The sequence below is a fragment of the Schistocerca nitens genome, unplaced genomic scaffold, assembly GCF_023898315.1.
Source record: "Schistocerca nitens isolate TAMUIC-IGC-003100 unplaced genomic scaffold, iqSchNite1.1 HiC_scaffold_89, whole genome shotgun sequence".
NCBI lineage: Eukaryota > Metazoa > Arthropoda > Insecta > Orthoptera > Acrididae > Schistocerca > Schistocerca nitens.
In genome coordinates this window covers 15,929-30,912 of record NW_026045634.1, presented here as the reverse complement: position 1 = coordinate 30,912, position 14,984 = coordinate 15,929, and the positions used below count along the sequence as shown (strand labels likewise).

General features: G+C 55.4%; 45 non-coding genes across 45 annotated transcripts; all 45 read right to left on the bottom strand.

The window, feature by feature from the left end:
• Positions 1 to 136: 136 nt before the first annotated feature.
• On the bottom strand, positions 137 to 218 carry Trnal-aag (transfer RNA leucine (anticodon AAG)). Its single transcript has one exon. It is a non-coding gene; the product is annotated as a tRNA-Leu (tRNA).
• Positions 219 to 510: 292 nt separating this feature from the next.
• Positions 511 to 582, bottom strand: Trnah-gug (transfer RNA histidin (anticodon GUG)). The gene has a single exon. It is a non-coding gene; the product is annotated as a tRNA-His (tRNA).
• Positions 583 to 925: 343 nt separating this feature from the next.
• Positions 926 to 997, bottom strand: Trnae-cuc (transfer RNA glutamic acid (anticodon CUC)). Its single transcript has one exon. It is a non-coding gene; the product is annotated as a tRNA-Glu (tRNA).
• A 274-nt stretch (positions 998 to 1,271) lies between these two features.
• Trnal-cag (transfer RNA leucine (anticodon CAG)) lies at positions 1,272 to 1,353 on the bottom strand. The gene has a single exon. It is a non-coding gene; the product is annotated as a tRNA-Leu (tRNA).
• Positions 1,354 to 1,433: 80 nt separating this feature from the next.
• Trnal-aag (transfer RNA leucine (anticodon AAG)) lies at positions 1,434 to 1,515 on the bottom strand. Its single transcript has one exon. It is a non-coding gene; the product is annotated as a tRNA-Leu (tRNA).
• Positions 1,516 to 1,807: 292 nt separating this feature from the next.
• Trnah-gug (transfer RNA histidin (anticodon GUG)) lies at positions 1,808 to 1,879 on the bottom strand. Its single transcript has one exon. It is a non-coding gene; the product is annotated as a tRNA-His (tRNA).
• A 342-nt stretch (positions 1,880 to 2,221) lies between these two features.
• Trnae-cuc (transfer RNA glutamic acid (anticodon CUC)) lies at positions 2,222 to 2,293 on the bottom strand. Its single transcript has one exon. It is a non-coding gene; the product is annotated as a tRNA-Glu (tRNA).
• Positions 2,294 to 2,567: 274 nt separating this feature from the next.
• On the bottom strand, positions 2,568 to 2,649 carry Trnal-cag (transfer RNA leucine (anticodon CAG)). Its single transcript has one exon. It is a non-coding gene; the product is annotated as a tRNA-Leu (tRNA).
• Positions 2,650 to 2,729: 80 nt separating this feature from the next.
• Trnal-aag (transfer RNA leucine (anticodon AAG)) lies at positions 2,730 to 2,811 on the bottom strand. Its single transcript has one exon. It is a non-coding gene; the product is annotated as a tRNA-Leu (tRNA).
• A 292-nt stretch (positions 2,812 to 3,103) lies between these two features.
• On the bottom strand, positions 3,104 to 3,175 carry Trnah-gug (transfer RNA histidin (anticodon GUG)). Its single transcript has one exon. It is a non-coding gene; the product is annotated as a tRNA-His (tRNA).
• A 687-nt stretch (positions 3,176 to 3,862) lies between these two features.
• Positions 3,863 to 3,944, bottom strand: Trnal-cag (transfer RNA leucine (anticodon CAG)). The gene has a single exon. It is a non-coding gene; the product is annotated as a tRNA-Leu (tRNA).
• Positions 3,945 to 4,024: 80 nt separating this feature from the next.
• On the bottom strand, positions 4,025 to 4,106 carry Trnal-aag (transfer RNA leucine (anticodon AAG)). Its single transcript has one exon. It is a non-coding gene; the product is annotated as a tRNA-Leu (tRNA).
• A 292-nt stretch (positions 4,107 to 4,398) lies between these two features.
• On the bottom strand, positions 4,399 to 4,470 carry Trnah-gug (transfer RNA histidin (anticodon GUG)). Its single transcript has one exon. It is a non-coding gene; the product is annotated as a tRNA-His (tRNA).
• Positions 4,471 to 4,812: 342 nt separating this feature from the next.
• On the bottom strand, positions 4,813 to 4,884 carry Trnae-cuc (transfer RNA glutamic acid (anticodon CUC)). The gene has a single exon. It is a non-coding gene; the product is annotated as a tRNA-Glu (tRNA).
• A 274-nt stretch (positions 4,885 to 5,158) lies between these two features.
• Positions 5,159 to 5,240, bottom strand: Trnal-cag (transfer RNA leucine (anticodon CAG)). Its single transcript has one exon. It is a non-coding gene; the product is annotated as a tRNA-Leu (tRNA).
• An 80-nt stretch (positions 5,241 to 5,320) lies between these two features.
• Trnal-aag (transfer RNA leucine (anticodon AAG)) lies at positions 5,321 to 5,402 on the bottom strand. The gene has a single exon. It is a non-coding gene; the product is annotated as a tRNA-Leu (tRNA).
• Positions 5,403 to 5,694: 292 nt separating this feature from the next.
• Positions 5,695 to 5,766, bottom strand: Trnah-gug (transfer RNA histidin (anticodon GUG)). Its single transcript has one exon. It is a non-coding gene; the product is annotated as a tRNA-His (tRNA).
• Positions 5,767 to 6,108: 342 nt separating this feature from the next.
• Positions 6,109 to 6,180, bottom strand: Trnae-cuc (transfer RNA glutamic acid (anticodon CUC)). Its single transcript has one exon. It is a non-coding gene; the product is annotated as a tRNA-Glu (tRNA).
• Positions 6,181 to 6,454: 274 nt separating this feature from the next.
• Trnal-cag (transfer RNA leucine (anticodon CAG)) lies at positions 6,455 to 6,536 on the bottom strand. Its single transcript has one exon. It is a non-coding gene; the product is annotated as a tRNA-Leu (tRNA).
• Positions 6,537 to 6,616: 80 nt separating this feature from the next.
• On the bottom strand, positions 6,617 to 6,698 carry Trnal-aag (transfer RNA leucine (anticodon AAG)). Its single transcript has one exon. It is a non-coding gene; the product is annotated as a tRNA-Leu (tRNA).
• A 292-nt stretch (positions 6,699 to 6,990) lies between these two features.
• Trnah-gug (transfer RNA histidin (anticodon GUG)) lies at positions 6,991 to 7,062 on the bottom strand. The gene has a single exon. It is a non-coding gene; the product is annotated as a tRNA-His (tRNA).
• Positions 7,063 to 7,404: 342 nt separating this feature from the next.
• Positions 7,405 to 7,476, bottom strand: Trnae-cuc (transfer RNA glutamic acid (anticodon CUC)). Its single transcript has one exon. It is a non-coding gene; the product is annotated as a tRNA-Glu (tRNA).
• Positions 7,477 to 7,750: 274 nt separating this feature from the next.
• Positions 7,751 to 7,832, bottom strand: Trnal-cag (transfer RNA leucine (anticodon CAG)). The gene has a single exon. It is a non-coding gene; the product is annotated as a tRNA-Leu (tRNA).
• Positions 7,833 to 7,912: 80 nt separating this feature from the next.
• Positions 7,913 to 7,994, bottom strand: Trnal-aag (transfer RNA leucine (anticodon AAG)). The gene has a single exon. It is a non-coding gene; the product is annotated as a tRNA-Leu (tRNA).
• Positions 7,995 to 8,286: 292 nt separating this feature from the next.
• Positions 8,287 to 8,358, bottom strand: Trnah-gug (transfer RNA histidin (anticodon GUG)). The gene has a single exon. It is a non-coding gene; the product is annotated as a tRNA-His (tRNA).
• A 342-nt stretch (positions 8,359 to 8,700) lies between these two features.
• Trnae-cuc (transfer RNA glutamic acid (anticodon CUC)) lies at positions 8,701 to 8,772 on the bottom strand. Its single transcript has one exon. It is a non-coding gene; the product is annotated as a tRNA-Glu (tRNA).
• Positions 8,773 to 9,046: 274 nt separating this feature from the next.
• Trnal-cag (transfer RNA leucine (anticodon CAG)) lies at positions 9,047 to 9,128 on the bottom strand. Its single transcript has one exon. It is a non-coding gene; the product is annotated as a tRNA-Leu (tRNA).
• An 80-nt stretch (positions 9,129 to 9,208) lies between these two features.
• Positions 9,209 to 9,290, bottom strand: Trnal-aag (transfer RNA leucine (anticodon AAG)). The gene has a single exon. It is a non-coding gene; the product is annotated as a tRNA-Leu (tRNA).
• A 292-nt stretch (positions 9,291 to 9,582) lies between these two features.
• Positions 9,583 to 9,654, bottom strand: Trnah-gug (transfer RNA histidin (anticodon GUG)). The gene has a single exon. It is a non-coding gene; the product is annotated as a tRNA-His (tRNA).
• Positions 9,655 to 9,996: 342 nt separating this feature from the next.
• Trnae-cuc (transfer RNA glutamic acid (anticodon CUC)) lies at positions 9,997 to 10,068 on the bottom strand. Its single transcript has one exon. It is a non-coding gene; the product is annotated as a tRNA-Glu (tRNA).
• A 274-nt stretch (positions 10,069 to 10,342) lies between these two features.
• Positions 10,343 to 10,424, bottom strand: Trnal-cag (transfer RNA leucine (anticodon CAG)). The gene has a single exon. It is a non-coding gene; the product is annotated as a tRNA-Leu (tRNA).
• Positions 10,425 to 10,504: 80 nt separating this feature from the next.
• Trnal-aag (transfer RNA leucine (anticodon AAG)) lies at positions 10,505 to 10,586 on the bottom strand. Its single transcript has one exon. It is a non-coding gene; the product is annotated as a tRNA-Leu (tRNA).
• Positions 10,587 to 10,878: 292 nt separating this feature from the next.
• On the bottom strand, positions 10,879 to 10,950 carry Trnah-gug (transfer RNA histidin (anticodon GUG)). Its single transcript has one exon. It is a non-coding gene; the product is annotated as a tRNA-His (tRNA).
• Positions 10,951 to 11,292: 342 nt separating this feature from the next.
• Positions 11,293 to 11,364, bottom strand: Trnae-cuc (transfer RNA glutamic acid (anticodon CUC)). The gene has a single exon. It is a non-coding gene; the product is annotated as a tRNA-Glu (tRNA).
• Positions 11,365 to 11,638: 274 nt separating this feature from the next.
• Positions 11,639 to 11,720, bottom strand: Trnal-cag (transfer RNA leucine (anticodon CAG)). Its single transcript has one exon. It is a non-coding gene; the product is annotated as a tRNA-Leu (tRNA).
• An 80-nt stretch (positions 11,721 to 11,800) lies between these two features.
• Positions 11,801 to 11,882, bottom strand: Trnal-aag (transfer RNA leucine (anticodon AAG)). The gene has a single exon. It is a non-coding gene; the product is annotated as a tRNA-Leu (tRNA).
• Positions 11,883 to 12,174: 292 nt separating this feature from the next.
• On the bottom strand, positions 12,175 to 12,246 carry Trnah-gug (transfer RNA histidin (anticodon GUG)). Its single transcript has one exon. It is a non-coding gene; the product is annotated as a tRNA-His (tRNA).
• Positions 12,247 to 12,588: 342 nt separating this feature from the next.
• Trnae-cuc (transfer RNA glutamic acid (anticodon CUC)) lies at positions 12,589 to 12,660 on the bottom strand. The gene has a single exon. It is a non-coding gene; the product is annotated as a tRNA-Glu (tRNA).
• A 274-nt stretch (positions 12,661 to 12,934) lies between these two features.
• Positions 12,935 to 13,016, bottom strand: Trnal-cag (transfer RNA leucine (anticodon CAG)). The gene has a single exon. It is a non-coding gene; the product is annotated as a tRNA-Leu (tRNA).
• Positions 13,017 to 13,096: 80 nt separating this feature from the next.
• On the bottom strand, positions 13,097 to 13,178 carry Trnal-aag (transfer RNA leucine (anticodon AAG)). The gene has a single exon. It is a non-coding gene; the product is annotated as a tRNA-Leu (tRNA).
• Positions 13,179 to 13,470: 292 nt separating this feature from the next.
• On the bottom strand, positions 13,471 to 13,542 carry Trnah-gug (transfer RNA histidin (anticodon GUG)). The gene has a single exon. It is a non-coding gene; the product is annotated as a tRNA-His (tRNA).
• A 342-nt stretch (positions 13,543 to 13,884) lies between these two features.
• Positions 13,885 to 13,956, bottom strand: Trnae-cuc (transfer RNA glutamic acid (anticodon CUC)). Its single transcript has one exon. It is a non-coding gene; the product is annotated as a tRNA-Glu (tRNA).
• A 274-nt stretch (positions 13,957 to 14,230) lies between these two features.
• Positions 14,231 to 14,312, bottom strand: Trnal-cag (transfer RNA leucine (anticodon CAG)). The gene has a single exon. It is a non-coding gene; the product is annotated as a tRNA-Leu (tRNA).
• Positions 14,313 to 14,392: 80 nt separating this feature from the next.
• On the bottom strand, positions 14,393 to 14,474 carry Trnal-aag (transfer RNA leucine (anticodon AAG)). Its single transcript has one exon. It is a non-coding gene; the product is annotated as a tRNA-Leu (tRNA).
• Positions 14,475 to 14,766: 292 nt separating this feature from the next.
• Positions 14,767 to 14,838, bottom strand: Trnah-gug (transfer RNA histidin (anticodon GUG)). Its single transcript has one exon. It is a non-coding gene; the product is annotated as a tRNA-His (tRNA).
• Between the last annotated feature and the right edge of the window lie 146 nt (positions 14,839 to 14,984).

The following is a 14,984-nucleotide window of genomic DNA, read 5'->3' as shown; positions in this document are numbered from 1 at the left end:
CCTCCGAAGAGACTGGTGCCTGAAACCAGCGCCTTAGACCGCTCGGCCACGCTACCTACGCGACGCGGCCGCCGCAGGAGCTGCGTTCTACCCCACGAGAACACAGCGCAATGGCACAAAAACGAGAAGTAAAAATTGGCAGCGGTGGGATTCGAACCCACGCCTCCGAAGAGACTGGTGCCTTAAACCAGCGCCTTAGACCGCTCGGCCACGCTACCTGCGCCAGCGTTCCCCGCGTCTCTAGAAAACAGTGCACGACACAGTTTCCTGTTGTGCTGCGACTCGCTGCTCATGCATCGCACCTCAAACAACTGCCCCTTTCGACTATATATTTAACCTCTCAGGCAGCTACCCACGCCCTGGGGCGGCCGAATTTCTTGTTGCTGATAATGAAATGGTAGTGCAACCTGCGGCGTGCGGAACATGAGTGTAAAGTGATGAGAGCATTGTGATTTCAAACACTGGGTGACGATCATGATTGCAGCAACAGCAAGGCAAAACCTTCAAAATTGCCGTGACCAGGATTCGAACCTGGGTTTTTGCGGCCACAACGCAATGTCCTAACCACTAGACGATCACGGCCGCGGAGGCGCCCGGGGAAGCAGTTCTCGCGACTGCACCCGCCCGGTACACAGCAAAGCTCAGCCCACTGCGTCAGACGCGATCTCCATTATATGTATACGGGCAAACGAAACGTGCCTGCGCTGTTAGGACACTAACCAGAGTGGGTAGCTGCATTCATCTCCCTGGCAGTGTCTTGCAGTCCTCCAAGTCTGTTGACCACAGGTGGACAGGTGTCGCATCTCTCTCAGCCGTCACTTGTGGCCGTCATTCATACTTAACGTGCTTTTCTGCAAGCGTCAGCGTAGCGTCAGTCGAGCAAAGTCGGGACAAGTCGCCTAAGAGGAGCAACAAAATGGTGGATTTCCGGTACCGGGAATCGAACCCGGGCCTCCTGGGTGAGAGCCAGGTATCCTAGCCACTAGACGACACCGGATAACGACACACGCACTCCTCCAACAAACACGGTGAGCGTCCACCCGCTACTTGACGACAACTGCAAAAATTAACGCTTCCACTTCGTAGAACGGCATGCTCTGGACGTATCTCGTGGAGACGAACGCCAGCAATCATGAGACCAAACTGCGCCGGTGAATCCTGTTGTTACACCGCGCACTGTGCTACGACAGTTTAAGAGAGCGACGCTCACGCTTTGCTGCGCTATTTCCTTCGCGGGAAATCAGTGCTCCTGTTTTCGAGACAGAAAACGTTGGCAGCGGTGGGATTCGAACCCACGCCTCCGAAGAGACTGGTGCCTGAAACCAGCGCCTTAGACCGCTCGGCCACGCTACCTACGCGACGCGGCCGCCGCAGGAGCTGCGTTCTACCCCACGAGAACACAGCGCAATGGCACAAAAACGAGAAGTAAAAATTGGCAGCGGTGGGATTCGAACCCACGCCTCCGAAGAGACTGGTGCCTTAAACCAGCGCCTTAGACCGCTCGGCCACGCTACCTGCGCCAGCGTTCCCCGCGTCTCTAGAAAACAGTGCACGACACAGTTTCCTGTTGTGCTGCGACTCGCTGCTCATGCATCGCACCTCAAACAACTGCCCCTTTCGACTATATATTTAACCTCTCAGGCAGCTACCCACGCCCTGGGGCGGCCGAATTTCTTGTTGCTGATAATGAAATGGTAGTGCAACCTGCGGCGTGCGGAACATGAGTGTAAAGTGATGAGAGCATTGTGATTTCAAACACTGGGTGACGATCATGATTGCAGCAACAGCAAGGCAAAACCTTCAAAATTGCCGTGACCAGGATTCGAACCTGGGTTTTTGCGGCCACAACGCAATGTCCTAACCACTAGACGATCACGGCCGCGGAGGCGCCCGGGGAAGCAGTTCTCGCGACTGCACCCGCCCGGTACACAGCAAAGCTCAGCCCACTGCGTCAGACGCGATCTCCATTATATGTATACGGGCAAACGAAACGTGCCTGCGCTGTTAGGACACTAACCAGAGTGGGTAGCTGCATTCATCTCCCTGGCAGTGTCTTGCAGTCCTCCAAGTCTGTTGACCACAGGTGGACAGGTGTCGCATCTCTCTCGCCGTCACTTGTGGCCGTCATTCATACTTAACGTGCTTTTCTGCAAGCGTCAGCGTAGCGTCAGTCGAGCAAAGTCGGGACAAGTCGCCTAAGAGGAGCAACAAAATGGTGGATTTCCGGTACCGGGAATCGAACCCGGGCCTCCTGGGTGAGAGCCAGGTATCCTAGCCACTAGACGACACCGGATAACGACACACGCACTCCTCCAACAAACACGGTGAGCGTCCACCCGCTACTTGACGACAACTGCAAAAATTAACGCTTCCACTTCGTAGAACGGCATGCTCTGGACGTATCTCGTGGAGACGAACGCCAGCAATCATGAGACCAAACTGCGCCGGTGAATCCTGTTGTTACACCGCGCACTGTGCTACGACAGTTTAAGAGAGCGACGCTCACGCTTTGCTGCGCTATTTCCTTCGCGGGAAATCAGTGCTCCTGTTTTCGAGACAGAAAACGTTGGCAGCGGTGGGATTCGAACCCACGCCTCCGAAGAGACTGGTGCCTGAAACCAGCGCCTTAGACCGCTCGGCCACGCTACCTACGCGACGCGGCCGCCGCAGGAGCTGCGTTCTACCCCACGAGAACACAGCGCAATGGCACAAAAACGAGAAGTAAAAATTGGCAGCGGTGGGATTCGAACCCACGCCTCCGAAGAGACTGGTGCCTTAAACCAGCGCCTTAGACCGCTCGGCCACGCTACCTGCGCCAGCGTTCCCCGCGTCTCTAGAAAACAGTGCACGACACAGTTTCCTGTTGTGCTGCGACTCGCTGCTCATGCATCGCACCTCAAACAACTGCCCCTTTCGACTATATATTTAACCTCTCAGGCAGCTACCCACGCCCTGGGGCGGCCGAATTTCTTGTTGCTGATAATGAAATGGTAGTGCAACCTGCGGCGTGCGGAACATGAGTGTAAAGTGATGAGAGCATTGTGATTTCAAACACTGGGTGACGATCATGATTGCAGCAACAGCAAGGCAAAACCTTCAAAATTGCCGTGACCAGGATTCGAACCTGGGTTTTTGCGGCCACAACGCAATGTCCTAACCACTAGACGATCACGGCCGCGGAGGCGCCCGGGGAAGCAGTTCTCGCGACTGCACCCGCCCGGTACACAGCAAAGCTCAGCCCACTGCGTCAGACGCGATCTCCATTATATGTATACGGGCAAACGAAACGTGCCTGCGCTGTTAGGACACTAACCAGAGTGGGTAGCTGCATTCATCTCCCTGGCAGTGTCTTGCAGTCCTCCAAGTCTGTTGACCACAGGTGGACAGGTGTCGCATCTCTCTCGCCGTCACTTGTGGCCGTCATTCATACTTAACGTGCTTTTCTGCAAGCGTCAGCGTAGCGTCAGTCGAGCAAAGTCGGGACAAGTCGCCTAAGAGGAGCAACAAAATGGTGGATTTCCGGTACCGGAATCGAACCCGGGCCTCCTGGGTGAGAGCCAGGTATCCTAGCCACTAGACGACACCGGATAACGACACACGCACTCCTCCAACAAACACGGTGAGCGTCCACCCGCTACTTGACGACAACTGCAAAAATTAACGCTTCCACTTCGTAGAACGGCATGCTCTGGACGTATCTCGTGGAGACGAACGCCAGCAATCATGAGACCAAACTGCGCCGGTGAATCCTGTTGTTACACCGCGCACTGTGCTACGACAGTTTAAGAGAGCGACGCTCACGCTTTGCTGCGCTATTTCCTTCGCGGGAAATCAGTGCTCCTGTTTTCGAGACAGAAAACGTTGGCAGCGGTGGGATTCGAACCCACGCCTCCGAAGAGACTGGTGCCTGAAACCAGCGCCTTAGACCGCTCGGCCACGCTACCTACGCGACGCGGCCGCCGCAGGAGCTGCGTTCTACCCCACGAGAACACAGCGCAATGGCACAAAAACGAGAAGTAAAAATTGGCAGCGGTGGGATTCGAACCCACGCCTCCGAAGAGACTGGTGCCTTAAACCAGCGCCTTAGACCGCTCGGCCACGCTACCTGCGCCAGCGTTCCCCGCGTCTCTAGAAAACAGTGCACGACACAGTTTCCTGTTGTGCTGCGACTCGCTGCTCATGCATCGCACCTCAAACAACTGCCCCTTTCGACTATATATTTAACCTCTCAGGCAGCTACCCACGCCCTGGGGCGGCCGAATTTCTTGTTGCTGATAATGAAATGGTAGTGCAACCTGCGGCGTGCGGAACATGAGTGTAAAGTGATGAGAGCATTGTGATTTCAAACACTGGGTGACGATCATGATTGCAGCAACAGCAAGGCAAAACCTTCAAAATTGCCGTGACCAGGATTCGAACCTGGGTTTTTGCGGCCACAACGCAATGTCCTAACCACTAGACGATCACGGCCGCGGAGGCGCCCGGGGAAGCAGTTCTCGCGACTGCACCCGCCCGGTACACAGCAAAGCTCAGCCCACTGCGTCAGACGCGATCTCCATTATATGTATACGGGCAAACGAAACGTGCCTGCGCTGTTAGGACACTAACCAGAGTGGGTAGCTGCATTCATCTCCCTGGCAGTGTCTTGCAGTCCTCCAAGTCTGTTGACCACAGGTGGACAGGTGTCGCATCTCTCTCGCCGTCACTTGTGGCCGTCATTCATACTTAACGTGCTTTTCTGCAAGCGTCAGCGTAGCGTCAGTCGAGCAAAGTCGGGACAAGTCGCCTAAGAGGAGCAACAAAATGGTGGATTTCCGGTACCGGGAATCGAACCCGGGCCTCCTGGGTGAGAGCCAGGTATCCTAGCCACTAGACGACACCGGATAACGACACACGCACTCCTCCAACAAACACGGTGAGCGTCCACCCGCTACTTGACGACATCTGCAAAAATTAACGCTTCCACTTCGTAGAACGGCATGCTCTGGACGTATCTCGTGGAGACGAACGCCAGCAATCATGAGACCAAACTGCGCCGGTGAATCCTGTTGTTACACCGCGCACTGTGCTACGACAGTTTAAGAGAGCGACGCTCACGCTTTGCTGCGCTATTTCCTTCGCGGGAAATCAGTGCTCCTGTTTTCGAGACAGAAAACGTTGGCAGCGGTGGGATTCGAACCCACGCCTCCGAAGAGACTGGTGCCTGAAACCAGCGCCTTAGACCGCTCGGCCACGCTACCTACGCGACGCGGCCGCCGCAGGAGCTGCGTTCTACCCCACGAGAACACAGCGCAATGGCACAAAAACGAGAAGTAAAAATTGGCAGCGGTGGGATTCGAACCCACGCCTCCGAAGAGACTGGTGCCTTAAACCAGCGCCTTAGACCGCTCGGCCACGCTACCTGCGCCAGCGTTCCCCGCGTCTCTAGAAAACAGTGCACGACACAGTTTCCTGTTGTGCTGCGACTCGCTGCTCATGCATCGCACCTCAAACAACTGCCCCTTTCGACTATATATTTAACCTCTCAGGCAGCTACCCACGCCCTGGGGCGGCCGAATTTCTTGTTGCTGATAATGAAATGGTAGTGCAACCTGCGGCGTGCGGAACATGAGTGTAAAGTGATGAGAGCATTGTGATTTCAAACACTGGGTGACGATCATGATTGCAGCAACAGCAAGGCAAAACCTTCAAAATTGCCGTGACCAGGATTCGAACCTGGGTTTTTGCGGCCACAACGCAATGTCCTAACCACTAGACGATCACGGCCGCGGAGGCGCCCGGGGAAGCAGTTCTCGCGACTGCACCCGCCCGGTACACAGCAAAGCTCAGCCCACTGCGTCAGACGCGATCTCCATTATATGTATACGGGCAAACGAAACGTGCCTGCGCTGTTAGGACACTAACCAGAGTGGGTAGCTGCATTCATCTCCCTGGCAGTGTCTTGCAGTCCTCCAAGTCTGTTGACCACAGGTGGACAGGTGTCGCATCTCTCTCGCCGTCACTTGTGGCCGTCATTCATACTTAACGTGCTTTTCTGCAAGCGTCAGCGTAGCGTCAGTCGAGCAAAGTCGGGACAAGTCGCCTAAGAGGAGCAACAAAATGGTGGATTTCCGGTACCGGGAATCGAACCCGGGCCTCCTGGGTGAGAGCCAGGTATCCTAGCCACTAGACGACACCGGATAACGACACACGCACTCCTCCAACAAACACGGTGAGCGTCCACCCGCTACTTGACGACATCTGCAAAAATTAACGCTTCCACTTCGTAGAACGGCATGCTCTGGACGTATCTCGTGGAGACGAACGCCAGCAATCATGAGACCAAACTGCGCCGGTGAATCCTGTTGTTACACCGCGCACTGTGCTACGACAGTTTAAGAGAGCGACGCTCACGCTTTGCTGCGCTATTTCCTTCGCGGGAAATCAGTGCTCCTGTTTTCGAGACAGAAAACGTTGGCAGCGGTGGGATTCGAACCCACGCCTCCGAAGAGACTGGTGCCTGAAACCAGCGCCTTAGACCGCTCGGCCACGCTACCTACGCGACGCGGCCGCCGCAGGAGCTGCGTTCTACCCCACGAGAACACAGCGCAATGGCACAAAAACGAGAAGTAAAAATTGGCAGCGGTGGGATTCGAACCCACGCCTCCGAAGAGACTGGTGCCTTAAACCAGCGCCTTAGACCGCTCGGCCACGCTACCTGCGCCAGCGTTCCCCGCGTCTCTAGAAAACAGTGCACGACACAGTTTCCTGTTGTGCTGCGACTCGCTGCTCATGCATCGCACCTCAAACAACTGCCCCTTTCGACTATATATTTAACCTCTCAGGCAGCTACCCACGCCCTGGGGCGGCCGAATTTCTTGTTGCTGATAATGAAATGGTAGTGCAACCTGCGGCGTGCGGAACATGAGTGTAAAGTGATGAGAGCATTGTGATTTCAAACACTGGGTGACGATCATGATTGCAGCAACAGCAAGGCAAAACCTTCAAAATTGCCGTGACCAGGATTCGAACCTGGGTTTTTGCGGCCACAACGCAATGTCCTAACCACTAGACGATCACGGCCGCGGAGGCGCCCGGGGAAGCAGTTCTCGCGACTGCACCCGCCCGGTACACAGCAAAGCTCAGCCCACTGCGTCAGACGCGATCTCCATTATATGTATACGGGCAAACGAAACGTGCCTGCGCTGTTAGGACACTAACCAGAGTGGGTAGCTGCATTCATCTCCCTGGCAGTGTCTTGCAGTCCTCCAAGTCTGTTGACCACAGGTGGACAGGTGTCGCATCTCTCTCGCCGTCACTTGTGGCCGTCATTCATACTTAACGTGCTTTTCTGCAAGCGTCAGCGTAGCGTCAGTCGAGCAAAGTCGGGACAAGTCGCCTAAGAGGAGCAACAAAATGGTGGATTTCCGGTACCGGGAATCGAACCCGGGCCTCCTGGGTGAGAGCCAGGTATCCTAGCCACTAGACGACACCGGATAACGACACACGCACTCCTCCAACAAACACGGTGAGCGTCCACCCGCTACTTGACGACAACTGCAAAAATTAACGCTTCCACTTCGTAGAACGGCATGCTCTGGACGTATCTCGTGGAGACGAACGCCAGCAATCATGAGACCAAACTGCGCCGGTGAATCCTGTTGTTACACCGCGCACTGTGCTACGACAGTTTAAGAGAGCGACGCTCACGCTTTGCTGCGCTATTTCCTTCGCGGGAAATCAGTGCTCCTGTTTTCGAGACAGAAAACGTTGGCAGCGGTGGGATTCGAACCCACGCCTCCGAAGAGACTGGTGCCTGAAACCAGCGCCTTAGACCGCTCGGCCACGCTACCTACGCGACGCGGCCGCCGCAGGAGCTGCGTTCTACCCCACGAGAACACAGCGCAATGGCACAAAAACGAGAAGTAAAAATTGGCAGCGGTGGGATTCGAACCCACGCCTCCGAAGAGACTGGTGCCTTAAACCAGCGCCTTAGACCGCTCGGCCACGCTACCTGCGCCAGCGTTCCCCGCGTCTCTAGAAAACAGTGCACGACACAGTTTCCTGTTGTGCTGCGACTCGCTGCTCATGCATCGCACCTCAAACAACTGCCCCTTTCGACTATATATTTAACCTCTCAGGCAGCTACCCACGCCCTGGGGCGGCCGAATTTCTTGTTGCTGATAATGAAATGGTAGTGCAACCTGCGGCGTGCGGAACATGAGTGTAAAGTGATGAGAGCATTGTGATTTCAAACACTGGGTGACGATCATGATTGCAGCAACAGCAAGGCAAAACCTTCAAAATTGCCGTGACCAGGATTCGAACCTGGGTTTTTGCGGCCACAACGCAATGTCCTAACCACTAGACGATCACGGCCGCGGAGGCGCCCGGGGAAGCAGTTCTCGCGACTGCACCCGCCCGGTACACAGCAAAGCTCAGCCCACTGCGTCAGACGCGATCTCCATTATATGTATACGGGCAAACGAAACGTGCCTGCGCTGTTAGGACACTAACCAGAGTGGGTAGCTGCATTCATCTCCCTGGCAGTGTCTTGCAGTCCTCCAAGTCTGTTGACCACAGGTGGACAGGTGTCGCATCTCTCTCGCCGTCACTTGTGGCCGTCATTCATACTTAACGTGCTTTTCTGCAAGCGTCAGCGTAGCGTCAGTCGAGCAAAGTCGGGACAAGTCGCCTAAGAGGAGCAACAAAATGGTGGATTTCCGGTACCGGGAATCGAACCCGGGCCTCCTGGGTGAGAGCCAGGTATCCTAGCCACTAGACGACACCGGATAACGACACACGCACTCCTCCAACAAACACGGTGAGCGTCCACCCGCTACTTGACGACAACTGCAAAAATTAACGCTTCCACTTCGTAGAACGGCATGCTCTGGACGTATCTCGTGGAGACGAACGCCAGCAATCATGAGACCAAACTGCGCCGGTGAATCCTGTTGTTACACCGCGCACTGTGCTACGACAGTTTAAGAGAGCGACGCTCACGCTTTGCTGCGCTATTTCCTTCGCGGGAAATCAGTGCTCCTGTTTTCGAGACAGAAAACGTTGGCAGCGGTGGGATTCGAACCCACGCCTCCGAAGAGACTGGTGCCTGAAACCAGCGCCTTAGACCGCTCGGCCACGCTACCTACGCGACGCGGCCGCCGCAGGAGCTGCGTTCTACCCCACGAGAACACAGCGCAATGGCACAAAAACGAGAAGTAAAAATTGGCAGCGGTGGGATTCGAACCCACGCCTCCGAAGAGACTGGTGCCTTAAACCAGCGCCTTAGACCGCTCGGCCACGCTACCTGCGCCAGCGTTCCCCGCGTCTCTAGAAAACAGTGCACGACACAGTTTCCTGTTGTGCTGCGACTCGCTGCTCATGCATCGCACCTCAAACAACTGCCCCTTTCGACTATATATTTAACCTCTCAGGCAGCTACCCACGCCCTGGGGCGGCCGAATTTCTTGTTGCTGATAATGAAATGGTAGTGCAACCTGCGGCGTGCGGAACATGAGTGTAAAGTGATGAGAGCATTGTGATTTCAAACACTGGGTGACGATCATGATTGCAGCAACAGCAAGGCAAAACCTTCAAAATTGCCGTGACCAGGATTCGAACCTGGGTTTTTGCGGCCACAACGCAATGTCCTAACCACTAGACGATCACGGCCGCGGAGGCGCCCGGGGAAGCAGTTCTCGCGACTGCACCCGCCCGGTACACAGCAAAGCTCAGCCCACTGCGTCAGACGCGATCTCCATTATATGTATACGGGCAAACGAAACGTGCCTGCGCTGTTAGGACACTAACCAGAGTGGGTAGCTGCATTCATCTCCCTGGCAGTGTCTTGCAGTCCTCCAAGTCTGTTGACCACAGGTGGACAGGTGTCGCATCTCTCTCGCCGTCACTTGTGGCCGTCATTCATACTTAACGTGCTTTTCTGCAAGCGTCAGCGTAGCGTCAGTCGAGCAAAGTCGGGACAAGTCGCCTAAGAGGAGCAACAAAATGGTGGATTTCCGGTACCGGGAATCGAACCCGGGCCTCCTGGGTGAGAGCCAGGTATCCTAGCCACTAGACGACACCGGATAACGACACACGCACTCCTCCAACAAACACGGTGAGCGTCCACCCGCTACTTGACGACAACTGCAAAAATTAACGCTTCCACTTCGTAGAACGGCATGCTCTGGACGTATCTCGTGGAGACGAACGCCAGCAATCATGAGACCAAACTGCGCCGGTGAATCCTGTTGTTACACCGCGCACTGTGCTACGACAGTTTAAGAGAGCGACGCTCACGCTTTGCTGCGCTATTTCCTTCGCGGGAAATCAGTGCTCCTGTTTTCGAGACAGAAAACGTTGGCAGCGGTGGGATTCGAACCCACGCCTCCGAAGAGACTGGTGCCTGAAACCAGCGCCTTAGACCGCTCGGCCACGCTACCTACGCGACGCGGCCGCCGCAGGAGCTGCGTTCTACCCCACGAGAACACAGCGCAATGGCACAAAAACGAGAAGTAAAAATTGGCAGCGGTGGGATTCGAACCCACGCCTCCGAAGAGACTGGTGCCTTAAACCAGCGCCTTAGACCGCTCGGCCACGCTACCTGCGCCAGCGTTCCCCGCGTCTCTAGAAAACAGTGCACGACACAGTTTCCTGTTGTGCTGCGACTCGCTGCTCATGCATCGCACCTCAAACAACTGCCCCTTTCGACTATATATTTAACCTCTCAGGCAGCTACCCACGCCCTGGGGCGGCCGAATTTCTTGTTGCTGATAATGAAATGGTAGTGCAACCTGCGGCGTGCGGAACATGAGTGTAAAGTGATGAGAGCATTGTGATTTCAAACACTGGGTGACGATCATGATTGCAGCAACAGCAAGGCAAAACCTTCAAAATTGCCGTGACCAGGATTCGAACCTGGGTTTTTGCGGCCACAACGCAATGTCCTAACCACTAGACGATCACGGCCGCGGAGGCGCCCGGGGAAGCAGTTCTCGCGACTGCACCCGCCCGGTACACAGCAAAGCTCAGCCCACTGCGTCAGACGCGATCTCCATTATATGTATACGGGCAAACGAAACGTGCCTGCGCTGTTAGGACACTAACCAGAGTGGGTAGCTGCATTCATCTCCCTGGCAGTGTCTTGCAGTCCTCCAAGTCTGTTGACCACAGGTGGACAGGTGTCGCATCTCTCTCGCCGTCACTTGTGGCCGTCATTCATACTTAACGTGCTTTTCTGCAAGCGTCAGCGTAGCGTCAGTCGAGCAAAGTCGGGACAAGTCGCCTAAGAGGAGCAACAAAATGGTGGATTTCCGGTACCGGGAATCGAACCCGGGCCTCCTGGGTGAGAGCCAGGTATCCTAGCCACTAGACGACACCGGATAACGACACACGCACTCCTCCAACAAACACGGTGAGCGTCCACCCGCTACTTGACGACATCTGCAAAAATTAACGCTTCCACTTCGTAGAACGGCATGCTCTGGACGTATCTCGTGGAGACGAACGCCAGCAATCATGAGACCAAACTGCGCCGGTGAATCCTGTTGTTACACCGCGCACTGTGCTACGACAGTTTAAGAGAGCGACGCTCACGCTTTGCTGCGCTATTTCCTTCGCGGGAAATCAGTGCTCCTGTTTTCGAGACAGAAAACGTTGGCAGCGGTGGGATTCGAACCCACGCCTCCGAAGAGACTGGTGCCTGAAACCAGCGCCTTAGACCGCTCGGCCACGCTACCTACGCGACGCGGCCGCCGCAGGAGCTGCGTTCTACCCCACGAGAACACAGCGCAATGGCACAAAAACGAGAAGTAAAAATTGGCAGCGGTGGGATTCGAACCCACGCCTCCGAAGAGACTGGTGCCTTAAACCAGCGCCTTAGACCGCTCGGCCACGCTACCTGCGCCAGCGTTCCCCGCGTCTCTAGAAAACAGTGCACGACACAGTTTCCTGTTGTGCTGCGACTCGCTGCTCATGCATCGCACCTCAAACAACTGCCCCTTTCGACTATATATTTAACCTCTCAGGCAGCTACCCACGCCCTGGGGCGGCCGAATTTCTTGTTGCTGATAATGAAATGGTAGTGCAACCTGCGGCGTGCGGAACATGAGTGTAAAGTGATGAGAGCATTGTGATTTCAAACACTGGGTGACGATCATGATTGCAGCAACAGCAAGGCAAAACCTTCAAAATTGCCGTGACCAGGATTCGAACCTGGGTTTTTGCGGCCACAACGCAATGTCCTAACCACTAGACGATCACGGCCGCGGAGGCGCCCGGGGAAGCAGTTCTCGCGACTGCACCCGCCCGGTACACAGCAAAGCTCAGCCCACTGCGTCAGACGCGATCTCCATTATATGTATACGGGCAAACGAAACGTGCCTGCGCTGTTAGGACACTAACCAGAGTGGGTAGCTGCATTCATCTCCCTGGCAGTGTCTTGCAGTCCTCCAAGTCTGTTGACCACAGGTGGACAGGTGTCGCATCTCTCTCGCCGTCACTTGTGGCCGTCATTCATACTTAACGTGCTTTTCTGCAAGCGTCAGCGTAGCGTCAGTCGAGCAAAGTCGGGACAAGTCGCCTAAGAGGAGCAACAAAATGGTGGATTTCCGGTACCGGGAATCGAACCCGGGCCTCCTGGGTGAGAGCCAGGTATCCTAGCCACTAGACGACACCGGATAACGACACACGCACTCCTCCAACAAACACGGTGAGCGTCCACCCGCTACTTGACGACATCTGCAAAAATTAACGCTTCCACTTCGTAGAACGGCATGCTCTGGACGTATCTCGTGGAGACGAACGCCAGCAATCATGAGACCAAACTGCGCCGGTGAATCCTGTTGTTACACCGCGCACTGTGCTACGACAGTTTAAGAGAGCGACGCTCACGCTTTGCTGCGCTATTTCCTTCGCGGGAAATCAGTGCTCCTGTTTTCGAGACAGAAAACGTTGGCAGCGGTGGGATTCGAACCCACGCCTCCGAAGAGACTGGTGCCTGAAACCAGCGCCTTAGACCGCTCGGCCACGCTACCTACGCGACGCGGCCGCCGCAGGAGCTGCGTTCTACCCCACGAGAACACAGCGCAATGGCACAAAAACGAGAAGTAAAAATTGGCAGCGGTGGGATTCGAACCCACGCCTCCGAAGAGACTGGTGCCTTAAACCAGCGCCTTAGACCGCTCGGCCACGCTACCTGCGCCAGCGTTCCCCGCGTCTCTAGAAAACAGTGCACGACACAGTTTCCTGTTGTGCTGCGACTCGCTGCTCATGCATCGCACCTCAAACAACTGCCCCTTTCGACTATATATTTAACCTCTCAGGCAGCTACCCACGCCCTGGGGCGGCCGAATTTCTTGTTGCTGATAATGAAATGGTAGTGCAACCTGCGGCGTGCGGAACATGAGTGTAAAGTGATGAGAGCATTGTGATTTCAAACACTGGGTGACGATCATGATTGCAGCAACAGCAAGGCAAAACCTTCAAAATTGCCGTGACCAGGATTCGAACCTGGGTTTTTGCGGCCACAACGCAATGTCCTAACCACTAGACGATCACGGCCGCGGAGGCGCCCGGGGAAGCAGTTCTCGCGACTGCACCCGCCCGGTACACAGCAAAGCTCAGCCCACTGCGTCAGACGCGATCTCCATTATATGTATACGGGCAAACGAAACGTGCCTGCGCTGTTAGGACACTAACCAGAGTGGGTAGCTGCATTCATCTCCCTGGCAGTGTCTTGCAGTCCTCCAAGTCTGTTGACCACAGGTGGACAGGTGTCGCATCTCTCTCGCCGTCACTTGTGGCCGTCATTCATACTTAACGTGCTTTTCTGCAAGCGTCAGCGTAGCGTCAGTCGAGCAAAGTCGGGACAAGTCGCCTAAGAGGAGCAACAAAATGGTGGATTTCCGGTACCGGGAATCGAACCCGGGCCTCCTGGGTGAGAGCCAGGTATCCTAGCCACTAGACGACACCGGATAACGACACACGCACTCCTCCAACAAACACGGTGAGCGTCCACCCGCTACTTGACGACATCTGCAAAAATTAACGCTTCCACTTCGTAGAACGGCATGCTCTGGACGTATCTCGTGGAGACGAACGCCAGCAATCATGAGACCAAACTGCGCCGGTGAATCCTGTTGTTACACCGCGCACTGTGCTACGACAGTTTAAGAGAGCGACGCTCACGCTTTGCTGCGCTATTTCCTTCGCGGGAAATCAGTGCTCCTGTTTTCGAGACAGAAAACGTTGGCAGCGGTGGGATTCGAACCCACGCCTCCGAAGAGACTGGTGCCTGAAACCAGCGCCTTAGACCGCTCGGCCACGCTACCTACGCGACGCGGCCGCCGCAGGAGCTGCGTTCTACCCCACGAGAACACAGCGCAATGGCACAAAAACGAGAAGTAAAAATTGGCAGCGGTGGGATTCGAACCCACGCCTCCGAAGAGACTGGTGCCTTAAACCAGCGCCTTAGACCGCTCGGCCACGCTACCTGCGCCAGCGTTCCCCGCGTCTCTAGAAAACAGTGCACGACACAGTTTCCTGTTGTGCTGCGACTCGCTGCTCATGCATCGCACCTCAAACAACTGCCCCTTTCGACTATATATTTAACCTCTCAGGCAGCTACCCACGCCCTGGGGCGGCCGAATTTCTTGTTGCTGATAATGAAATGGTAGTGCAACCTGCGGCGTGCGGAACATGAGTGTAAAGTGATGAGAGCATTGTGATTTCAAACACTGGGTGACGATCATGATTGCAGCAACAGCAAGGCAAAACCTTCAAAATTGCCGTGACCAGGATTCGAACCTGGGTTTTTGCGGCCACAACGCAATGTCCTAACCACTAGACGATCACGGCCGCGGAGGCGCCCGGGGAAGCAGTTCTCGCGACTGCACCCGCCCGGTACACAGCAAAGCTCAGCCCACTGCGTCAGACGCGATCTCCATTATATGTATACGGGCAAACGAAACGTGCCTGCGCTGTTAGGACACTAACCAGAGTGG